The 8,420-nt window shown below is 41.7% G+C and overlaps 1 pseudogene; it reads left to right on the top strand.

Moving 5' to 3' along the window:
- The first annotated feature begins 3,109 nt into the window (after positions 1–3,109).
- Positions 3,110–3,201, top strand: LOC138990600 (U6 spliceosomal RNA; annotated as a pseudogene).
- The last annotated feature ends 5,219 nt before the right edge of the window (positions 3,202–8,420 follow it).

Here is an 8,420-nt window from a genome sequence, read left to right as displayed (position 1 = left end):
TCCATTTGGAGGCATCTTTGAACTCACTGAGCAGACATCACGAGCAAAGCTTACCCTCCCAAGTTGAAGAATCTTATGGATAAAACGTTATCACCGAAATTAAATGGTGGCAGACATGTCCAAGGAATGTTGCAGGGATTTGACCCTTTATGAAACGTGTGATAGATAACTGTGTGGAGGTGGCAACTGGTGGGCAACACAACAGTCCTGGGATGGTGGCAGCACGAGGAAAGAGCGTCACCACGTTAGAAGCCAGGGAAGAAGCACGAACAATGGCTATGTCACCAGCGAGATCAACAGCATGCATCCCCTCTCCACACTTCACTAGGAGAAAAATTGACTCGTGTACATTTTCTTACTGAACTTTTTTGTTAAATAAGCTTTCATAATAGTCATCCAAAAAAAAAAAAAAAAACACCACAGCAGGCACCACAGTTGGAGTTGCCACCAAGAAAGTAAGTCTAAACCAGTGTATGTCCATTCTTTTTACCTTCAGTTTCTAAGGGTAACGTCTTCTGACCTTGTACCCTGACTCTGGGTGTATTACCCTCTTTGAATACACAGTCTCCACACATTTGTTAACGTGAACAAATATGCAACACCTACACACATAAAGACAAATATGCATCACAAATTTTTCATTATGTCAGATGTTTCAATTTATCTTTTTCTTTGGAAGTATCTCCTCACATTTAGGATTAAAATATTTTTCTAACAACCAAGTTTCACTGAAGTCCTAGTGAAATAGCCATTATCTTACATATGGGAAAAGTGAGCTAATGTAGAGTTTTCACACTTTTGAAAAAAAAAAGCCAAGGCCCATAATAAGAAATACATTTTATAGTACAGGCCATTATACACACACGCACGTGTGCGCACACACACATACACATACATACACATGAAACCAAAGTTTCATGAAATATTGTTAATGGTGGCACACCTTTGTGAATGTACTTAATGCCACAGATTGTACACTTAAAAATGATTAAAATGGTCAGTTTTATGTTATATATGTTTTAGCACAGTTTTTAAGAAGTTTTATGAGGTAATATTTACCCTTACTTTATGCCATTTTCTTTGATCTCTTCTATTTTTGTTAATTCTAGTTATCATCCTTTAAGTTGATTTATGACTCACCATGATCACCGCTGGCTGGTGAAATGCTGACCTGAGGACTTGGAAGGTGAACTTGTTCACTCCATTTTCATACAGTTTACTGGGCTGGTGGCTTTTCCAAAGCATTTGAAATAGCTGCTGCTCCACCGTTACTTCCTGAAGAACCCATGGATGGAAGAGCCTGGCGGGCTACAGTTCATGGGTTTGCAGAGAGTTGGACATGACTGAGAAACTTTATTACTATTCAGTTCAGTTCAGTCGCTCAGTCACGTCCGGCTCTTTGCGACCCCATGAACCGCAGCACACCAGGCCTCCCTGTCCATCACCAGCTCCCGGAGCCTACCCAAACTCATGTCCATTGAGTCGGTGATGCCATCCAACCATCTTATCCTCTGTTGTCCCCTTCTCCTCCTGCCCTCAATCTTTCCCAGCATCAGGATCTTTTCAAATGAGTCAGTTCTTCCCATCAGGTGGCCAAAGTATTGGAGTTTGAGCTTCAGCATCAGTCCTTCCAATGAATATTCAGGACTGATTTCCTTTAGGATGGACTGGTTGGATCTCTTTGCAGTCCAAGTGATTCTCAAGAGTCTTCTCCAACACCACAGTTCAAAAGCATCAATTCTTCTGTACTCAGCTTTCTTTATAGTCCAACTCTCACATCCATACATGACTACTGGAAAAACCACAGCCTTGACTCGATGGACCTTTGTAATTATTACTATTACTATTAATAAAAAGGAGTGAGTAAAATCAAGCTAGCAATTCCCTGTATATGTGTGTATGAAACTGAACTGAAAACTGAAGCATTCACTCAGTGGTGTCCAACTTTTTGTGACCCTGTGAACTATAGCCCATCAGGCTCCTCTAAGATTTTCCAGGCAAGAATACTAAGTGCATTGCCATTTCCTTTTCCAGAGGGTCTTCCCCACCCAGATCTCCTGCATTGCAGGCAGATTCTTTACAGTCTGAGCCACCAGGGAAGTCCATGTGTGTATAAGTCACTATTTTTGAAGGCCAAGTTTGGGGCCATGTTTAGAAAGTATGACATAATTGTATAAATTATATCTTAACTTGCAAATCTTTCCTTCCTTAATTTGACGTCTGTAAGTATGTGATTCTGTAGATTACTATTTTTATCTTTAGCACTAGAGGTTATAAATGCTGAAGGCATCTTCAGGGATCAGAGAGTTAACAGAAACATGGGGACTGGCTGGGGTGACATAAGGGAGTTTGCCCAGCCTGGAGGCGCTCAGAGTCCAATAAAAACAAACACACAAACTGCTGTGTCCACAGGGGTCTTTATGTAACCCACAGCCTGTGTTTGAGATCTCACTTACACACAGTTGTTTCAAGAGGTTTGACCATGAAAGCCAAGAAGGGAAAAGTAGGTTCCCTACTTTCCCTACTGAACAGTAGGTTCAGGGAGTGACCACGGAGTGATAGGAGAGACTTTTAAGAAGCAGAAAAATTGAATACACAGAATGGGAGCATAGCAAACATCACAGCAGTGTTCTGAATTGTTGCAATCCTGGTTTTGGATCTGTAATATTAATACTGATGAGGGTGTTATTTGTAGTTCCTATCAGTAATGTAGAATTTTATCCAGCACTCCATAGTGCTTTTATATAATATTAGTAATTATGACTGCCATGTCTTTACCATTTTGAATGTATAAGATGTTTTCCACTGCACAGTCTCAGATCCCTAAAATGACAGTGGAATGTCAATTACCATCATTTCCACTGTATAGGTAAGGAAAGGGAACCCAGAGATGTAAACTAATCTGCCAGCAAGTGGGAATCCAGACTTCCAGACTCTGTACGTTTTCCATCGCCCCATACTGTGTTCCGCATCTCTGTCCACAGAATGGAGGTCCAATCATGCAAACCTCACATCTCACTAGGTGGAAATTTTTTCTGCTATACCTTACCTAATGTGGCAAAGTGGAAGACAAATAACTTTCTATATAAAGAAGCAATCAAACTTGCACTTGCTTCAGCAGCACATATACTAAAATTGGAATGATACAGAGAAGCTTTGCCCAAGGATGACATGCAAATTCGTGAAGCATTCCATATATTTAGGACCTACTGTATACCACAGGGAACTCTGCCCAATAATCTGAAATGACTATATGGGAAAGGAATCTAGAAGGGAGTTGATATATGCGTATGTACAACCAATTCACTTTGTTGTACACCTGAAACTAAAATTACATTGAAATCAACTATACTCCAATAAAATTTTTTTAAAAACCTACTGAAAATTGTTATAAGAAAAAAAGAAAAAGAATCAACCAGGCTTATTATAATACTCTCTGATAAAATTTAGTCAGACTGTGACATCTATGCTCAGAGGAGAATAGCTTCATTTCTACTAGAAGAAAATGGGGTCCCCTAGCCCTAAGCACACCTTCAGATGAATCGCAGCCCAAGCTCACTTGTTGACCCAGCCTCCTGAGATGCCCAGCCTGAGAACTACCTACCTATGCCTCTTTCACGAGCCTGACTCCTTTTTGAAATGGTGAACTGGAACTGACAGGACCTAACAGAAACAGAAGAGATTAAGAAAGATGTGGCAAGAATACACAGAACCAAACAAAACCACAAAGGGGTAGTCACTAACCAGAGCCAGACATCATGGAATGTGAAGTCAAATGGGCCTTAGGAAACATTACTATGAATAAATGGGCCTTAGGAAACATTACTACGTGACAGAATTCCAGTTGAGCTATTTAAAATCCTAAAAACGATGCTGTTAAAGTGCTGCACAAAATATGTCAGCAAATTTGGAAAACTCAGCAGTGGCCACAGGACTAGAAAAGGTCAGTTTTCATTCTAATCACAAAGAAGGACAATGCTAAAGAATGCTCAAACTACCCATACAACTGGACTCATTTCACATGCTAGTACAGTTATGCTCAAAATCCTTCAAGCTAGGCTTTAGCAGTACATGAACCAAAACGTCCAGATGTATAAACTGGGTTTAGAAAAGGCAGAGGAACCAGAGATCAAATTGCCAACAATCATTGGATCATAGAGAAAGCAAGGGAATTCCAGAAAAACATCTACTTCTGCTTCACTGACTACGCTAAAGCCTTTGATTGTGTGGATCACAACAAACTGTGGAAAATTCTTAAAGAGATGGGAATACCAGACCACCTTACCTGTCTCCTGAGAAACCTGTATGCAGGTCAAGAAGCAACAGTTAGAGCCAGACATGGAGCAATGGACTGGTTCAGAATTGGGAAAGGAGTGACAGCTGGATACTGTCACCTTGCTTATTTAACTTCTATGCAGAGTACATCATTCAGAACGCCAGGCTGGATAACTCACAAACTAGAATCAAGATTGCTGGGAGAAATATCAACAACCTCAGAGAAGCAGATGATACCATTCTAATGGCAGAAAGTGAAGAGGAACTAAAGAGCCCATCAATGAGGGAGAAAGAGGAGAGTGAAAAAACTGGCTTGAAACTCAACATTCAAAAAGCTAAAATCATGGTATCCAGTCCCTTCACTTCATGGCAAATAGAAGGGGAAAAGTGGAAGCAGTGACAAACTTTATATTCTTGGGCTCCAAAATCACTGCTGACAGTGACTGCAGCCATGAAATTAAAAGATGCTTGCTCCTTGGAAGGAAAGCTATGAGAAACTTAGACAGTGTGTTAAAGAGCAGAGACATCACTTCGCCAACGAAGGTCCATATAGTCAAAGCTATGGTTTTTCCTGTAGTCATGTACAGATGTGACAGTTGGACCATAAAGAAGGGTGAGTGCCTAAAAACTGATGCTTTTGAATTGTGGTGCTGGAGAAGACTCTTGAGAGTCCCTTGGCCTGCAAGGAGATGAAACCAGTCAATCCTAAAGGAAATCAACCCTGAATATTCATTGGAAGGACTGATGCTGAGGCTTCAATACTTTGGCCACCTGAATTGAAGAGCTGTTTCACTGGTAAAGACCCTGATGTTAGGAAAGATCAAAGTCAGGAGGAGGCGGCAGAGATGAGATAGTTTGATAGCATCACTGACTCTATGGACATGAATTTGATCAAACTCCAGAAGATAATAAAGGAAAGGGGAGCCTGGCATACTGAAGTCCATGAGGTTGCAAAAGTTGGATATGACTTAGCGATGAATGACAGTAACAATCTGTTATGGTTTGAATATGTTCACCCAGAATTTATATGTATGGTTGTGTTTAGAAATGAGGTATCTAAGGAAATGATTAAGGTTCAAAGCAACCATAAGGGTGGGGACTTGTGAAAAGAGACATGGACAGCTCTGGGTGCCCTCACCCCTCAGGGCTGACCAAGGAAGGGCCAAGCGAGGACAGGGCCAGAATGTGGCCAGGAAGCAGCCTTTTCAGTGACCGAACTGGCTAGGATCTTGATCTTGCACTTCTGGCCTCCAGAACTGTGAGAAAATAAATTTCTACTGTTGAATCCACCCAGTCTACAGTACTTACAGCCAGGAATATCACAGTGCTGAAAGAATTGACCCCTTGGGGAAAAGTCTCTATAAATAGTACTTGCTTCCCGGTACTTTTCTAAATGTATCTGTTCTCAAGTTAACACCACATTATAGAATACTGAAATTCAACTGCTAAAAATAAAAGTAGACTTTTAATTTCCACATTCTGTATGAAAATTTCTGGAAAGGCCTTTACATTCCTTAACCTCCTCACAGATTGTGTGTTTTATATCAGCTCTTAATTACAGAGGCTGGTGTTTAAATGAATATATAAAGACTTATAAAGATTTTTAAGTAGTCAAATTTGAGAATAATTGTTATTCTTATAAATAGGTATCAGTTCAGTTCAGTTCAGTCGCTCAGTTGTGTCCGACTCTTTGCGACCCCATGAATTGCAGCACGCCAGGCCTCCCTGTCCATCACCAACTCCCAGAGTTCACTCAAACTCACATCCATCGAGTCGGTGATGCCATCCAGCCATCTCATCCTCTGTCGTCCCCTTCTCCTCCTGCCTCCGATCCCTCCCAGCATCAGAGTCTTTTCCAATGAGTCAACTCTTCGCATGAGGTGGCCAAAGTACTGGAGTTTCAGCTTTAGCATCATTCCTTTCAAAGAACACCCAGGATTGATCTCCTTCAGAATGGACTGGTTGGATCTCCTTGCAGTCCAAGGGACTCTCAAGAGTCTTCTCCAGCACCACAGTTCAAAAGCATCAATTCTTCAGCACTCAGCTCTCTTCACAGTCCAACTCTCACATCCATACATGACCACTGGAAAAACCATAGCCTTGACTAGACGGACCTTTGTTGGCAAAGTAATGTCTCTGCTTTTGAATATGCTATCTAGGTTGGTCATAACTTTCCTTCCAAGGAGTAAGCATCTTTTAATTTCATGGCTGCAATCACCATCTGCAGTGATTTGGGAGCCCCAAAAAATAAAGTCTGACACTGTTTCCACTGTCTCCCCATCTATTTCCCATGAAGTGATAGAACCAGATGCCATGATCTTAATTTTCTGAATGTTGAGCTTTAAGCCAACATTTTCACTCTCCTTTTTCACTTTGATCAAGAGGCTTTTTAGTTCCTCTTCATTTTCTGCCATAAGGGTGGTGTCATCTGCATATCTGAGGTGATTGATATTTCTCCCGGCAATCTTGATTCCAGCTTGTGCTTCTTCCAGCCCAGCGTTTCTCATGATGTACTCTGCATATAAGTTAAATAAGCAGGGTGATAATATACAGCCTTGACATACTCCTTTTCCTATTTGGAATCAGTCTGTTGTTCCATGTCCAGTTCTAACTGTTGCTTCCTGACCTGCATAGAGACTTCTCAAGAGGCAGGTCAGGTGGTCTGGTATTCCCATCTCTTTCAGAATTTTCCACAGTTTATTGTGATCCACACAGTCAAAGGTTTTGGCATAGTCAATAAAGCAGAAGTAGATGTTTTTCTGGAACTCTCTTGCTTTTTCCATGATCCAGCAGATGTTGGCAGTTTGATCTCTGATTCCTCTGCCTTTTCTAAAACCAGCTTGTACATCTGAAAGTTCATGGTTCACATATTGCTGAAGCCCAGCTTGGAGAATTTTGAGCATTACTTTACTAGTGTGTGAGATGAGTGCAACTATGCGGTAGTTTGCGCATTCTTTGGCATTGCCTTTCTTTGGGATTGGAATGAAAACTGACCTTTTCCAGTCCTGTGGCCACTGCTGAGTTTTCCAAATTTGCTGGCATATTGAGTACAGCACTTTCACAGCATCATCTTTCAGGATTTGAAATAGCTCAACTGGAATTCCATTACCTCCATTAGCTTTGTTCATAGTGATGCTTTATAAGGCCTACTTGACTTCACATTCCAGGATGTCTGGCTCTAGGTGATTGATCACACCATCGTGATGATCTTGGTCATGAAGCTCTTTTTTGTACAGTTCTGCTGTGCATTCTTGCCACCTCTTCTTAACATCTTCTGCTTCTGTTAGGTCCATACCATTTCTGTCCTTTATCGAGCCCATCTTTGCATCAAATGTTCCCTTGGTATCTCTAATTTTCTTGAAGAGACCTCTAGTCTTTCCCATTCTGTTGTTTTCCTCTATTTCTTTGCATTGATTGCTGAGGAAGGCTTTCTTTTATCTCCTTGCTATTCTTTGGAACTCTGCATTCAGATGCTTATATCTTTCCTTTTCTCCTTTGCTTTTTGCTTCTCTTCTTTTCACAGCTATTTGTAAGGCCTCCCCAGACAGCCATTTTGCTTTTTTGCATTTCTTTTCCATGAGGATGGTCTTGATCCCTGTCTCCTGTACAATGTCACGAACCTCCGTCCATAAATAGATATACCTCCGTCCATAAATAGGTATGCTGCTGCTGCTAAGTCGCTTCAGTCGTGTCTGACTCTGTGCGGCCCATAGACGGCAGCCCGTCGGGCTCCACGGTCCCTGGGATTCTCCAGGCAAGAACACTGGAGTGGGTTGCCATTTCCTTCTCCAATGCATGAAAGTGAAAGTGAAGTTGCTCAGTCGTGTCCGACTCTTAACGATCCCTTGGACTGAAGCCTGCTAGGCTCCTCCTTCCATGGGATTTTCCAGGCAAGAGTACTGGAGTGGGGTGCCATCGCCTTTTAGGTATACATTTGTCCAAATTGCTTTTCTGGTAACTTTTAGGGTAGTTCGAGTGGTGGTCTCTCCAGTTGTTAAAAGAATCCTAAAAGACCAGAGGAGCAAGCATTTCCTCTCAGGTCTGTCCTCTAGCGACTGTGTCTGCGTGAGGGATGGCCACATGGGTGCAAAGAGCACTGGTCTGTGGGCCCCAGTTCTGAATAGCATCCAGCAAGTTATTTCAAG

This window comes from Bos mutus, chromosome 13 (genome assembly GCF_027580195.1).
Source record: "Bos mutus isolate GX-2022 chromosome 13, NWIPB_WYAK_1.1, whole genome shotgun sequence".
Classification (NCBI taxonomy): Eukaryota; Metazoa; Chordata; class Mammalia; order Artiodactyla; family Bovidae; genus Bos; species Bos mutus.
Note: the sequence above shows the minus strand (reverse complement) of the source record. Positions and strands in the feature narration are given on the sequence as shown.